At 38.8% G+C, this 17,201-nt stretch overlaps 1 non-coding gene across 1 annotated transcript; it reads right to left on the reverse strand.

The window, feature by feature from the left end:
• Window positions 1–15,921: 15,921 nt before the first annotated feature.
• LOC119941081 lies at window positions 15,922–16,059 on the reverse strand. The gene has a single exon (XR_005455115.1). It is a non-coding gene; the product is annotated as a small nucleolar RNA SNORA7 (small nucleolar RNA).
• Window positions 16,060–17,201: the final 1,142 nt, after the last annotated feature.

A 17,201-nucleotide genomic window follows, 5' to 3' on the forward strand; every position in this document is an offset into this window, starting at 1 on the left:
TCCTCCCTCCATCCTACCTCTAATGGAGAGAACTCCTTGGTACAATTCCTTTGGATTGAAGTCGACAACGGTAGTGAAACTGGAAACAGACAGTGACTGTTTTGGATTATTTTTGGTTTCCCTCCTCCTTCCTCCAGGATGCTTCACTAGGCTGTCCTAATGCAATCCAGCCTGTGCACTTCGGTCTTCTAATGCCAACCTACTCACTGAACCTCATTCTCATCTATCTGGGCACCAACCTCTCGCCCATGTCCTGCCTACGGCCTGGAACACCCTCTGTCTTCATATTCAATCGACAATTATTCTCCCAACCTTCAAAGCCTTATTGAAGGCATATGTACTCCAAGAGGCCTTCCCTGACTGAGCCCTAATTTCCTCTTCTCTCACTGCATCACCGTGAATGAGGCCCACATCCTCCCCCTGGCCTGGAATGGCCTCCCTCCGCACATCCGCCAAGCTAGCTCTCTTCCTCCCTTCAAAGCCCTACTGAGAGCTCACCTCCTCCAGGAAGCCTCCCAGACTGAGCCCCCTTTTTCCTCTCCCCCTCCCCATCCCCGCTGCCCTACCTCCTTCCCCTCCCCACAGCACCTGTATATTTCATTCATTCATTCAATCTTATTTATTGAGCACTTACTGTGTGCAGAGCACTGTACTAAGCGCTTGGTAAGTACAAGTTGGCAACATGTAGAGATGGTCCCTACTCAACAGTGGGCTCATATATGTTTGTACAGATTTATTACTCTATTTATTTTACTTGTACGTATTTATTATTCTATTTAGTTTGTTCATGATGTGCATCTAGCTTTACTTCTATTCACTCTGATGACTTGACACCTGTCCACATGTTTTGTTTTGTTGTCTATCTCCCCTTCTAGACTGTGAGCCCAATGTTGGGTAGGGACGGTCTCTATATGTTGCCAACTTGTACTTCCCAAGCGCTTAGTACAGTGCTCTGCACACATTAAGCACTCAATAAATACGATTGAATGAATGAATGAATGAATTGCTGCCTTGATTCACCCCTCCCTCAGTCTCTCAGCACTTATATACATATCCATAATTTATTTATTTATATTAATTTCTGTCTCCCCCTCTAGGCTGTAACATCACTGTGGGCAGGGAATGTGTCCAACAACTCTGTAATTTTGAATTCTCCAAGCACTTAGTACAGTGCTCTGCATACAGTAAGTGCTCAGTGAATATGACTGATTGACTATAATTGTTGCCTCCTATCCCAATATAAGTAGTAGTTGTAGTGGTCATAATCTTTCATTTTCATAGTAGTAGTCGTTGTAGTAATAGTGGTAGTGGTAGCTGTATAAATAATGGAATTTACCGAATGCACCTGAGTTCAAATGCCTAGTACAGTGCTCTGTACACAGTAAGCACTCAATAAATGTGATTAGTTGATTGTCTAAATGCAATAAGCAGCTGGGAGAAAGTACAACAGAAGCTAAAAACATATTCCAGGAGCCCAAGGAGTTTACACTATAATAGAGGACGTGGACATGCCAGATTATTTATGAATAGTTGGGAGCACAAGAATCAGATTAGGAATAGAACAAATATGCCAGGATGGGATATCAAAACAAATCAGAAGTAACTAAATATACAATTTAATTTGCATAGATATACACATAAGTGTTGAGGATGTGCGTAAAATCCTAAGTTCTAGTTGTGCCTAATAATAATATGAATAATAATAATAATAGTGGTTTTTATTATGTGCTTACTTGTTCTGTGTTTTGAGTAGTAGGCCCTTAGGGAATTAAGGAACCTTCTCCAACACCACAAATTTAGGTGCATACAGTACAATGTGATGTCTGAAGAAACGGTTTTGTCACTGTCATCGGACAAGGAGTGAAGCCTACAGTGAGAGTTTTCCTTAGCCTGGGGTTTGTCAAGAACATAACCACTGTATGATTGGAGAAAGGGCAGCATTAGATACAACTTACCTTGTCTTGAGAGATAGAAAACTTAAACATATTGTAGGTTCTACATGGTGTTATAAAATCTGTGCTACTCTACTGGTGTCATGATGAATGTCACTCACATGAGCAAAACTATTTCATTCATTCAGTTGTATATATTGAGTTCTTACTGTGTGCAGAGTACTGTAATCAGCACTTGGAAGAGTACAATATAACAATAAACAGATACGTTTCCTGCCCTTAACCACCTTACAGTCTAGAGGACGATCTTATGTGTGTGGTATCGAGACAGATGAGTTTTGTTGGATAAACACTTGCTAATCCCCTCATGATATTTCAGCCAAAACACTTAGTAAAAACATGAAGTCTAGAAGAACTGACCGTACTTTGGATGTTGCGACCTGAAAACCAAAAAAACAAATGTTACTCAAACCCCCTTGCCTAACTAAGGACTAAACTATGAATCCTTACAAATTTTCAATGCAAGTTCACATCTTCTGTGTTCTGTAAAATGCTCTATCATGCAACCAGTGCTTAGGAAGGTTTTCTGACTAAAGGACTGACCGTCAAAAAAGGTGTATTCATTGTAAAATACATGCATACCTTCCACCTCAGTAGGGGGCATTATTTCTATGGAACATTTACTCTAATGAGAGTTTGAATAGCCATGAGTAGGGAAAGAATCTGAATATTACAAAGACACAATATTCTGTATTTTAAGGAGATGGTACAACAAGGCCTCGAACATTGCTTCATCCCAATTTAAAATTACAAGTCAATTTCGGATGACAGATCAACAGAGTGCATTGCCCATTCAAGAAGGGAATATCTCTCTTCAAACATAAGCTCTGTATGGAGAAAGAATAATGAAAAAGAGAAAACAGGCATTACCAATATTCAGTACAACAACACAAAAAGATGCAACTTTTTTGTATGGTCAAGATAAACCAAACCGTGGATTGTATATTTGCCTTTTCAGACACAACCACTCAGATATTTGAAATATGTATTACATTTTCCTACACTAAGTTTTTGCCGAAGATTGTTACCTGTTTATGTATGCTGCATTATTTTCTCTTTGCAAAATGGATTAGGATTCGAGTAGATTAGTATTCAAACTTAAAAATAGGGGTCTTCTGTTTGCATTTTAGGGTAATGACAACAACTCAGTCGCTAAGTACTGTGGATTCTAGTGAAACTGCCATTGCTTTTCTTATTAAATAATAATAATAGTGATGGTATTTGTTAAGTGCTTACTATGTGCCAAGCACTGTTTTAAGTGCTGGGGGAAATACAAGGTAATCAGGTTGTCCCACTTGGGGCTCACAGTCTTAATTCCCATTTTACAGATGAGGCAACTGAGGCACAGAGAAGCTAAATGACTTGAACAAAGTCCCACAGCTGACAAGTAGAGGAACTGGGGTTAAAAGTACTTTGCAACTCTGTGGTTCTCTTTAACATGTGTGATCCTTTCTCACCTGTTCCTCATCTGTCCTTTATGGCTTTCACTGAACTAAGATAGATTCACATTTAATATTCTGCTAACACTCACCCTCTCTCATATTAGAGACAAGCTTCACTGAGACTACATTTGCCAAATGACTTGCATTAAAGCCTGTGTTCATTCATTCAATCGTATTTATTGAGTGCTTACAGTGTGCAGAGCACTATACTAATCGCTTAGAAAGCACAATTCGTGTTCTGTGTTACAACCTTTGTCGTAACAAAACAATATATTACAAATTGAAACTTTATGTCTGTTTTGCATAGAAATGTGATGGGACGCTTTGGGGACAAAGTAAGGATTTAAGAAGCGTGCAATTAATTGATTATGCATCTAAATGCAGTACTGGCTTGCAGAAAAGTTGTTTAATTTGTTCCACTTTTTTCTTCTCAAATAAAATGGTTTTAAAATATGAAAAGCAAGATCCTTTTTTCCTGAACATGATGATCTGGAGGGAAAGATAAGAAACGGAAAGATAGTGGTTGGAGCAGGAGCCCCAGTTGATTCTTTCCAGTGATTAGCTGTGCTTTTTAAAACACTGTGTTCAGATAATCCACATTTTCAACTTCTGTTGTACCTCCAAAGCTGACTCCCACTGCCTCCCTACTCCTCACTCTCTCCCCAACCCCAGAACTGAATGTGGAGATCTATTAGTGGAAGTGTAGAGGAAGAGTGCATTGGACCTCGTGTGTAGCATGGATTATTCAGTGCCTTTTCCAATCCTAACCCCCATGGAGTGGAGGAAGGGAGCGGAAGGCTGAAGGCTGTAAAGACACATTCTCCTTAAATACAGATTCAGTAGTTCCTTTGATTGTGCAGAATTGCCAGCAGAGCCAGTCGATAGCTATATGATGCACTCAATAGTTGACATTTGGGAAATACAGGGAGCGTATGAAGTTGAAGGCATGTCTAACTGGTTAACAACATGCATTAATCAGTATGACCCGCAGGGCAGCGAAAGACTCGGTTACCTGATGGAGCTGAATACATCTGTTTCTCTTTGAAGGATGAAGAGTCCTTAGATTCCTTGCAAATCTTGTAGCCCAGTGCGTTGTGGAACCAGAGTTCATTCAGAATCCTAAACATGGCTAGAATAAATAAAAAATAACTTGTGTATATTCCACTCTTAAGATACACGACTGGAATAGATTGGTCCACTAACTTCAATGGACTTGAATGTAGAGTTTGTGATAAACAGCTGCTTCAGTGAAAAAAAAAATCGAGCTCAACAAAGAATACCAACAAACTCACAACAAATGTGAACCTTGGAAGGTGATTTATGATTGACCATCCCATGTCTTTAATGATAAATGAAAAAGGAATAGATCCTCCTTCCCATATATACCTGCCCTTATTCCCAGATCCCACTAAAGTAGGTATCAATCGGTGGTATCAGTGGAGACCCTATGATACTCCCTACACTGATGTATTCATTCATTCATTACTCTATCTCAACCATACATTAATCAATAGTACTTATTGAACACTCACTCTGTCCAGAGCACTGTACTAACTGCTTAGGAAAATATATTAGAGTTAGTAGACATGGTCCCTGCCCTCAAGAAGCTTACAATCTCGTGGAGGTGACAGACAGTAAAATAAATTACAGGCAGGAGAAAGCCATAGAGTATAACTATATGTCCAACAGAATTTATGCAACATCTACTTTAACCTAGGTATTGTGAGGAATTAGAATGGCAAAGCCAGTGACAAATCATACCATTACAAGCTACAATCTAATGGAAGATAAAGGATTACTTAGACTGTGAGCTCCACATGACACAGAAACTGTGCCCAGTCTGATCATTCTATATCCACCCCAATGCTTAGCACAGAAATTGACATATAGCAAGTGCTTAAGAAATACCATAATGAATTGACACAAGCGAGAAATTAAGTCAAAATTTAAACACAAGTAGAGATTTTTAAAAAACAGATTGATTAAGCCAAAGACAGATGCACTGTGACCAGATTCACAAGGGAAAACATGGAGTACTGAAACTCCTAGAAATCTCATTCTGTTAGAATGGTTCCAAGAAGGTTCTAAGTAGGGTGTTTTTTGTAGACATGTGAAGTTGTTCAAGGGTGTGCCCTAAAGAAGAGGAGAGTGGATAACATTCCCAACAGGGAAATAGCAAAATAGCGTGATTGGAAAAGAAACAGTGCATTGAATGGTGAATGGGTGAACTAATCCGGACCAGAAAGACCGAACAGGTGCATAAGGGGAGATGAGATTGCATCTTTTAGATGAGGATGGTTAACAGGAAGTGTAACCCTAGGATCATTGTTAGGGTGCTTTGATTTGATCCCTGACATACCTGGGAGATGCAAGAAACTTCTGGTCAGATTTGCCAAGGTGAGCTCAAGCCTTGAATAAAAGGATTCTTGCACTCACGTGCAGAGTAAAATGGTAAGTGAATGTGTTAAAATGATCTCAGCACAAAACAATTAGTCTTGGACACTGCTGTTACTTGTCTAGGTCTCTGGAACACAGTCACCTTTGATATTCAATCAACACTATTAACTCAGCACCTATTGAGTGTGCAACACTGTGCTAAGTACTTGGGAAAGTGCGACTGAAACAAGATACATGTTTTCTGCCTTCAAGGAACGCACAGTTTTTGTGAGGGGTGAGATAGACGAATGTTCTGTAGGAGGATATGATTAAAGGCAGTTCAACTATATTATAAACAGGAACTGAAAATACAAAATGAGAAGCCAGGTAAAAAAATAGCTATATGGACCATCAGAAAATTTAATATTTATCATTCTGATAGATAACTTCTTATCATCATTATAGTATCATCTTTCTACTCTAGAAACTTTCCATTATTCTTCTCTCTAAATGGATTTTACCTTCTGATGGCTGACGGAATTAGGGGTCAAATATTATATTTTGGGGTACAAAGAAACTAGCAGTGAATGAAAGATTTTGGTTTTCTTTTTTTCCTCCAAGACTTTTGACTCTGGTAAACCAGGCTAAAGTACAGGTAGACGGAAGCAGAATGCCTGTGAGAGTGGAAGGAAACCCGTAACAAAACCCACAATCATTTATAAGCAGATTGAGTCAACTCAGAACCAATCATAATCTCCTACAATGTGCATGTTAGGGCATAAATGCTATGCAAATCATTAAACAAATAAACTCAGTCAAAAACAAATAGGAGCTAAATGAAGAATTAAGTACTCAGAATTTATGTTCCATTAATCTCAGATTAAATTCTATTTACAAGCAAAAGAATCACCAAGGGCCCAGTTACAGTCTGAAAGTGGAAATGGAGAACAAATAGTATTTTCCTAATTAAAGTTCAAAATCAAGCTAGGAAGGGGAAATAGCCAGAGGGAGAGGGAGGTCCAAATCTCAACATGAATGTGGAGTCCTACAAAGATTAAGTGACCACTTCCTAAGTGGCCACTAAGCACGGATGAGATTTGCCAAATGTGATGAAAAGCAATGGGAGAAGCAAAACTGAAGTACATGAATCCCCCCGATCACAATGGACTTATATTCTAATGGACCACATCTTCAAGTTTGAAGTGAGGTTTGTTACAAGCTAGAGGAACATATTCCACTAAGGTAGCCAGTGGATCCTAGGCACTTAAAATAATGGCTAGATTATAAACTCTTGCAGGGCAAGGATCGTATCTACTAATTCTATTGTACTCTTCCAAGAGTTTAATTTAGTGCTCTGCCCACAGTAGATGCTCAATAAATACTATTGATAGATTGACTATGCCATTCAGTGCCATGTGCTGTGGCACAGAGAAGGATTTCTGAAGAAAGTTTAATCAATCAGTGGTATTTCTTTCATTCAATCGTATTTATTGAGCACTTACTGTGTGCAGAGCAATGTACTAAGTGTACTAAGCGCTTGGGAAGTACAAGTTGCCAACATATAGACAGTCCCTATACAACAGCGGCCTCACAATCTAGAAGGGGGAGACAGACAACAAAACAAAACATGTGGACAGAACACTGGACCAAGCACTTGGGAAAGTACAATTGCAGCAGAATCAGTAGACTCACTCCCTAACCACGAGGATCTTACAGTCTAGAGAGGGAAACAGATACTAATATAGATAAATAAATTACATCTATATTCATCATCTTTCCCATTGTCCTATATTGTTTATGCTTGAAATTATTTTCCAGAATCAAAGTTGTTCCTGAATAAGCATAACAAAATTTAACTGCTTTATGAATGTCATAATTACCCTAGATTGTAAACTCTTTGTGGGCAGAGAAAGTGTCTACCAACTCTATTTTATCTTTCCAAGCACTTAGTACAGTGTCCCACTCAGAGTAAGCTTTCAATAAATACCATCGATTGACTGTCAGCCAGATGATGATGGGGGAGTCAGTACAGTAAACTCTCATTTTAATAAGCTCCAGGGAACTTTCATGTGCTTGTTAACTCGAAACTTTGTTACTCTGAAACAGGTTCACTTTAGTTTAGGGATATATCCTGACCAATCATTTGTATGAATGATGCTTAGAAATGTAAAGTTGGGTCTTGAGCTTTTTTTTTGGTTGAAATAAGCTATATTGTGATGCAGCTTGGCAGGGAAGAAAGGAATTAGGTTGACTCTGTGAATGCATATCATTCTCCAAATGAGACATCATTGTGCATACCTCCTAATTCCCCCTGATGTCTTCCTGACTGACAGTGGATTCTGAGGGTGTAGATGAAATTTTGCTGTCCCTGCTACCTGTTCTGACAGCCTGCCTGGACTCGTAGAATTCCCAGGACTGAAATAAAACTCAAATGATATTTTCTAATTCTACAAATGAACTGAGAGAAGGTTTCCGGGGCAGACTTGCAGTTGGAATTGGTGGGACACGGCTCTTGAAACATCTGTCCCTGTCTGCTTCAGATAATTCCAATGAACTTGATATTTGCAGTTTAGTTTCTCCATGCAATTTGGAACAGAAATTGCCTCTCTAGTGAGAATTCCTTTTTTGGCATTAGATAATGTGAAAGGGTACATTTAGATAAAACATAAAAAATAATAATTGTGATATTGGTTAAATAATTGTTATGTACCAAGCACTTTACTAGGTACCAGGGTAGAAACAAAATTAGGACAGACATCATCCCTATCCCACAATGGGGCTCACAATCTAAGTAGGAAGGAGAATACAGATAACTGAAGCACAGAGAAGTTAATTGACCTGCCCAAGACCACACTGCAGGCAAATGGCAGAGCTAGAACTAGAACACAGGTCTCCGGACTCCACATACCTGTTCTTTCCACTAGGCCATGAAGCTTACATATAGATACAACATGTGATGTAGATTTTTTAACCAATGGATTAATATAGCATTCCAACAGAACTTCAGTCAACTATGTAGAGGGAAGGAGGGGAGACTATTTGTTGGTAAATGACTTGAAGAATGAGGACTTTGATCTAATCAGAACTTCAGGGATGGTGTGTTTTTAAAAATGAAACTCCCGTGACTATTCTGCAACAGGGTTGGACTAGCTCATCAGGATGTCAGGAGAACCTGACTGTTTTCCATAGTGGCTGGAAGTGGCATGTGGCACTACCTCCTTAACCCATTGCCAATCCCAGAAATTCAGTATGTACCAAACTTGTGTAACATGCCAGAGCTAAGGGAGCATACCTAGACTGCTGTTTGTAGCTAGTCTACTTCTACTACCACTGCAACTATTACAACTGCTACTGCTACTACTACTAGTATTCCTACAAATAAGTCTACTACTTAGACTGTGAACTCCTTGTGGGATGGGTACTGTGTCCAACCTTTTCATTCATTCCATCGTAGTTATTGAGCACTTACTGTGTGCAGAGCACTGTACTAAGTGCTTGGGAAGTACAAGTTGGCTACATATAGAGGCGATCCCTACCCAACAATGGGCTCACAGTCTAGAAGGGGGAGACAGACAACAAAACAAAACATATTAACAAAATAAAATAGAATAGAAAATATGTACAAGTAAAATAAGTAGAGTAATAAATCTGTATAAATATATATACAGGTGCTGTGGGGAGGGAAAGGAGGTAGGGTGGGGGGGATGGGGGGAAGTGGGGGCTCAGTCTGGGAAGGCCTCCTGGAGGAGGTGAGCTCTCAGTAGGGCTTTGAAGGGAGGAAGAGAGCTAGCTTGGCGGATGTGCGGAGGGAGGGCATTCCAGGCCAGGGGGAGGACGTGGGCCGGGGGTTGATGGCAGTACAGGCGAGAATGAGGCACAGCGAGGAAACTTAACCTGATTAAGTTGCATCTAATGTGGTACTTAGAACAGTGCTTAATACACAGTAAGTACTTAATAAGTACCATAATAATTTCAGTACAATAACAACTAGGCCTTGGTCCACATAACGATGGATTTTTGACCTTCGAGAGGTATTCATCAGTGAGGCATAAGCTACTACATTCTAGTTCCCCCAAACAACAGCAGGACCCAAAGAGCTAAAGAAGAAAGTAGAAGAGTTGAAATGGCATGCTTCCAATCAATCAATCATCATATTTATTGAGTGCTTACTGTGTGCAGAGCACTGTACTAAGCGCTTGGGAAGTACAAGTTGGCAACATATAGAGACGGTCCCTACCCAACAGTGGGCTCACAGTCTAGAAAGTGGGCTCACAGTCTAGAAAGTGGGCTCACATCCACATCCAAAGAACCACCACCCCCATACCTCCATGACTAAAGCCCCAGAGTAAGGTATTTCTTTCCAGAAATGGAACTTCATTCTAGCCGATTATTACTTCTTATATATACTTAAATATAATCTCTCAATCTTCATATATATTCATATTTTGAATTTATTTCCAAATTGGTTTCTAGCTGTTGAATTTTATAAGTCCCCTCTGATGTAGGAAGCAATATATATTGGTGATTATAACTCTTTGCTCCTACAGCACCTTTCATCCAAGTTTCAGAGAGCATTTTAATGAGTGTTATTCCCATTTTACAAGGATATAAATTGACACAAAAGCCGCTCACCAATGTCTCAAAACCATGAGTTCATGAAACTACTATTCATTTTTGTGACTTAAGTATTGCTTAATACTTTGCAAAGACATATTTTCTTTAAACAAATCATAAATGGAATTTACTATTTTGGGAACCACACAATCCCATTCACATTAGTATAATTTAATACAAATGATTGTCTAGCTTCGAAGACAAAACAAGGAAGGTTTAGAGAAAAAAAATCACACAAACACTGCAAATATTATTCAGTATGATGCACTCTTTGGGATTGTCAAAAAGCAATAACAGAATTTGGTGGAGACTTTGTTTATCTTTTCCGTAGCCCTTTCACATTACTTACCTCATTTTGTCCTCAGAACATAGTGAGAAGTAAGCATCATTGTACCCCTTCTACAGATGAGGAAACTGAGGCCTGGAAAAGTTCAGTGACTTATCTGAGGTCATATAGCGGGCCAGTAGCAGAACTGGGACTAGAACTCAGATCCTTTAATTAGCAGACCCATCCTTATTCCATTGGATCATGATGCCTCTTCTGAGAAAACCTAAGAAACCATTCACACAAGAATGACTTCATAGGAGTGAGATACTGAGATCCAGGGACGCCTAGAAATATCTTTTTATTAAGGAATGTTGAGTAAGAAGTGAAAACCAATTACCTTATTTTGGAGAGACCTGACAATGACCTGCTATTTACTAAATAGCAAGTGATTTTGTTATCTTGGAATTTTTCAGGATCCAGTTCGTCCAAATTCAGGTTGCTGCTACTCCTTGTACCTCCTTGAAAAAAACCGCTGAGTCTCTCAAATATAATGCTAAGAATTACTGTTATTTTCACTCATTCATTCCTTCAAACATATTTATTGAGCACTTGATTGTGTGCAGAGCACTATATTAAGCACTTGGGAAAGTACAATATAACAATGAGCAATGACATTCCCTGCCCACAACGAATCTAGGGGGGAGACAGACATCAATACATATAAAGAAAGTGACAAATATGTACATAAGTGCTATGGGGCTGGTAGGTGGGAAAAGCAAAGGGAACAAGTCAGGACAATGAAGGAGGGAGTGGGAGAGGAGGAAAAGTGCTACAACCTGGAAAGGCCTCTGTAGATGTAGATGAAGCAACTACTGTTAGTGAAAATCTCCAGAGTCCACAACAAACAGTCCCAAATCCAACTAAATTTGAGGAATTTCTTTTAATTCAAATGAATTGGTCAACTTAGCAAAGAGTATTTCAGATCCATCTTAAGCACCAGATTGCCTTTATGAGCCATCATTCTTATATCTTGAAGACAGCTTTTCTGCAATGTTGGGGGCTTAGAGACATATTTAAAGATTTATATTTAATTCAGGCTGCAAATCACCAGAGTATTTTGTAGACTAAGAAACACCACAAATGTTTTTTCAGCCAGTGTATAGAAAATCTTCCAGTTGTAGGTTTCATGGTCTGAGATTTTGTCTAACATGCTGTGGAAATCATAGATATCTGGTTCAAAAGGAATATTTACATTGAGCAGCTAAGTTCTAATAGTACCTGGCTTTTCCACAAAATATGGGTCTTCCTTCTCTCATCAAACAAATTACCTAGAGGAGAACAGAGTTAATATTAAATGATTTCAATGGTATTTGTAAGCACTTACAATGTGAGAAATTCTGTATTAAGCAAAGGGCTCACTACAAGATAAATAGGTTGGTTACAGTCCCCGTTCCTCATTGAGGAGGGAGAATAGGCGTTCGATCCCTATTTTACAGTTGAAGGAACTGAGGCACAGAGAAGTTAAATGACTTGCCCAAGATCACACAGCAGGTAAGTGGCATATCTGGGATTAGAACCCAGATCCTCTGGCTGCCAAGACTGTGCTCTTTCCACCATGCCTTGCTGCTTCCTCAGAAAAGTAGAATAAAAATGGATGAATCCCCCAAATCATTTCTTTCCTGGTGAATACTCATCACTCAGATAAAAATTAATTAATGAATTGTATTTATTGAGTGCTACCCACAAGGATATTAACAGTATAGAGGGAGACACAGGTATTAAAATGAATTATGTATACATATGTAAGTACCGTGGGACTGAAAGTAGGGTGAATATCGATTGCTTAAAGATCCAAGTGTTTAGGTGATACAGAAGGGAGAGGGAGTAGGGGAAGTGAGGGCTTAATGGGGGAAGACCTCTTGGAGGAGAATACATATGCTTCTAAGAATTCTCTCCCTTACCCAAATCTTCCAGAACTACTATTTACCCCCAGAGTGGCTTCGGTAGAGGTAAAATTGTGTGTGTGTGTATGTGAATGTGTGAGTGTGAGTGTGTGTGTGTGTGTGTACATGCACACATGCGCACACACAGGTCATGCTAGAAGTGTGGTCTAGTGAAAAGAGCTTATGATTGTAAGTCAGCAGATATGGAACCTCTGTCATTGGAGTGCTGTGTGACCTTTGACTAGTCTCTTAGCCTCTCTGCCTCTTGATTTCCTCATCTGTAAAATGGGGATGAGAGCCCAGCTTTCCCTACTTCCTAGAGTCCTCGGACCATACTGTCTCCACAGGGTCATCCTGCTTCCTGTAGTGCTTCCTATCATTATCATCCCCACTTTACACAAAGAGGTGAAGTGAATTTCTCAAAGTCACACACAGGCCATTGTCAGAGCTGGGATTAGAACCTGGACTTTTAAGTCCCACATCCATATTCTTTCCACTAGGACGTGCTGCCTCCCAACAAGTTCTGTGATTTTAATTATTCATTTTGGATTTAGTGAGTCTTACTGTTGAAAAAAACCCTTAGAGAAAACTGACTGGAAACATAACATTGATGGACTTTTGACCAGTTTCCTCTGATGTCTAGTCTAATACAGAGCATACTGTAATCTTACTTTGCTATGATTTTTGGGGGGTGAGTAGGAGGGTTCATTTTAATTCCTTAACAGTTAGGTGGGTCTTCTGGATAAGTACTTTCCCATTTTCCTTGGCACCTTCTGGAAGATTAAGTATTCCTTTCATGCAGCAAACTTCCATTTTGGTTCCTGTTTCTTCTTATTCTATGCTTCTTGCCCATGGAATGTCTTACCCCTGTGTATAAAAACAGCCAAATCCCTGGTTCTTTTTAAGACCAATTTAAATTCCTCTCTCTTGACTGTGTTTTTAATTAGTTTTGCTTGATTAATTTGTTTGAAATGTTATTTTTATGTCCTTTTAGTGCACTGGCGTTAAAGTTTTCTATGACACGATATGACGTTCCTTGGCAATTTATGTTTAATTTTAGTTTTATTGAAAACTGAAAGTTATTAATTCATTTGGGATTTCTATAACTCCAGCACAAAAATCTTTGAGATTGTGCCAATGACTCATGCAAGTCATTGATTCAGAGGACTTTAATGGGTTTTAGTAACATCACAAACGATTGAATCTAAGGGTAGGTCTCCAGATATAGAAACTAAACAAGAAAAACACCACCACCAATAGTGGTAACTCAATCTATTTATAGGAAATCTATTTATGCAATACATTTCTCCTTAGAAGCACAAAGTAGGTTACACCTAGAATATTATCTAACCTTTCTACTTGATATGCTACTTAAAATGCAGTAAATGCTGACTGATTTTCAAAGTAGTAGTTGTGGGCTTTTGCAAGTTTTAATGAATCAGACATAGGAATAATATAACAGTTTATCTTCCATGTAGATTGACAATCCATTCCAGATCTTAAATCACAAGCCCAGCAGAAAAACTACACAGCAGTATAAATGTCAGGAATTTAACCAATTATTTCAGTGTTGTGTTAAGAGTCTAATGTAGCAGCAAATGGACCATGCCAATATTAATCTTTCTTCAACCTTTGATTCAGTAATGTTTCCATAGACTTATTTTTCCATATAGACTTTGGTTCTATAAGAATGTAATTTAGCCTGAAAGACATACACATGGCAACAGTTTCTAAATATAAAAGTTGTTGGTGATCCATAAAGAAAAATAGGTTGACAATATCCTCTTCCCCACAGCACCTGTATATATGTATATATGTTTGTACATATTTATTATTCTATTTATTTATTTATTTATTTTACTTGTACATATCTATTCTATTTATTTTATTTTGTTTGTATATTTGGTTTTGTTCTCTGTCTCCCCCTTTTAGACTGTGAGCTCACTGTTGGGTAGGGACTGTCTCTATATGTTGCCAACTTGTACTTCCCAAGCACTTAGTACAGTGCTCTGCACACAGTAAGCGCTCAAGAAATATGACTGATTGATTGATTGAATATGGTTTCAAAAATTTGACATGTTTAAAACATCTCTGGGAAATATCTCTAGGAGAGTATAAGCCAAAGAGAATCCTTGTCCTTTTGGCAGGCAAAACCTGTTCAACCTCATTTAGCAGGACAGAGGGTTAAATAAGAAAAGAATGCATGGTCCACCTGTCTCAAACTGTTAAGCAACCACCAAGGTTTAGGGCTTTGGCTAAGCATAAAATTATGATCAAAGTGAAACTTGAAAGTTAACAAAATGAGTTGATGAATTGGAAGCTGCCTCCATATTCTGAACAGTTTAGAATTGTCTTCTGAGAACCATCATTATGCCCATTGTGGGCAGGGATTGTCTCTCTTTATTGCTGTATTGTACTTTCCAAGTGCTTGGTATAGTGCTCTGCACACAGTAAGCGCTCAATAAATACGACTGAGTGAAGTGTTGTAGACCTTATAAATTTATTCATTCATTCATTCAATCGTATTTATTGAGCACTTACTGTGTGCAGAGCACTGTACTAAGTGCTTCAGAAGTACAAGTTGACAACATATAGAGACAGTCCCTACCCAACAGCGGGCTCACAGTCTAGAAGGGGGAGACAGACATCAAAACAAAGCATATTAACAAAATGAAATAAATAAATAGTAAATATGTACAAGCCAGGAAAAAGCCAGGAAGCTCTAGAAAGAAATCCTAGTTAAACTTATTTTCTTAAATATATAAGACCCAGCTTACTTCAAATTCATGAGCTAGATGGGAAGCAAAGTGGCCTACAGGAAATAATAATAATAATGACATTTTCAAGCATTTATTATGTGCCTGCCAAAGAACTCTACTATGTATTGAAGTAGATATGTGATAATTCATTCAAATCATGTCTAGACTGTAAATTCATTGTGGGCAAGGACTCTGTTTGTTATAGCACTTTGTACTCGCCCAATCACTTAGTACAGTTCCAGCCCACAGACAATGCTCAATAAACATGATTGATTGACTGATGTCTGCTATCTCTTTTATACCGTACCAAGCACTCATCCCTCCAAGTAGGTTAAGTTCTCAATAAATTTGTCTTTTTTTATGCGGTCGAGTCTTCTCCAACCCATAGCAATGCCATGGACACAGAACGCCCCACCTCTATCTGAAATCATTCTGTTAATGTATCCATAGAGTTTTCTTGGTAAAAATCCAGAAGTGGTTTACCATTGCATCCTTCCAAGCAGTAAACCTGAGTCTCCACCCTCAATCTTCTCCCACGCCGCTGCTGCCCAGCACAAGTGAGTGTTGACTTGTAGCAGATTGCCTTCCACTTGCTAACCACTGCTCAAGCTAGGAATGGAATGGGTATGCCCCTGCTTGACTCTCCCTTCCATAGTTGAGGCTGGTAGAGTACTTGAAACTCTACAGGTGCAACCCTAAAAGGGGATCTCAATAAATACTATTCACTTAAATCTGCCTCTCCCTCGTACACTGTGAACCTTGTGTGGCATAAGGACTACATCTTGTCTTTGCACAGTGCTTAACATACAAGTAAGCATTTCATAAATACCACAAAACAATATTAGTACTAATAATGTAGAATTTCTAAGGAACAGATAGGAATAGTGTTGGAACATCTAACTGTGGGAACTCCCGACTCACGACTGTGGAAAGATATTTAGAATCCAATATCATGATGGCATTTGTTAAATGCGTTACCATGTGCCAAGCCGTGTATTCAGGAGAAAGGTATATATAAGATAATCAGGTCAGACACTGTCCTTGACCCATATGGGGTTCATGTTCTAAGTAGGAAGGATAACTGATATTTAATCTCTGTTTTACAGATGAGGAAACTGAGACTCAGAGAAGTTAAGTGACTTGTCCAAGGTCATGCAGTGGACAAGTGGCAGAGTCAGGATTAGAACCCAGGTTCTCTGACTCTCAGATAGTGGCCAAGCTCCTTCTCAATTCCCATCACTCCTTTACAACTTTGGGTAAGAGGCTGGATCCTGTAATAATGGGAAGATAAATGCATATATAGTGGGTTTCATCAAAAGTGGAATAAAGAGCAAATTCACAAAAATAGCATGACCACAATATTGGATCATACTGCTCTTATGCAGTTCATACTGGGTATCTTGGAGAGTTTGGTTTAAAATAGGAAAATAATTTTAAGTCACTGGCCTAGGAGTTGGTCTGAACACTAATTCTTTCAATCAGTTCAACACAGGAATGAATTGAATGCCCAATTTTCTCAGAGCATATGGCAAGATTTAATGGAACTAAAAAGCTCGGACCCTGCCCTTAAGGTGTATATAACCTAATAAAAATAGTTGTTGATGAAAATGACTTACAATTGCTTAGTGCATGAAGAAAACTAAAGATACAACTGGTTAAAGGCAAGTGGTAGAGAGGCCAATAAATAACTGCGTAATGATGATGACGCTAATGATGGAGTCTGCTATCAAGAATGATGTTTTGGTGGTCCTCTTCAAAGGTCAAAAAGCCCGACTAGTCTATACTTAATGTAATTTTTGAATCCCAGCATATTTTTTTTTGGGGGGGGGGATACTAAAACCACATTT

The sequence above is a fragment of the Tachyglossus aculeatus genome, chromosome 19, assembly GCF_015852505.1.
Source record: "Tachyglossus aculeatus isolate mTacAcu1 chromosome 19, mTacAcu1.pri, whole genome shotgun sequence".
NCBI classification, from domain to species: Eukaryota; Metazoa; Chordata; class Mammalia; order Monotremata; family Tachyglossidae; genus Tachyglossus; species Tachyglossus aculeatus.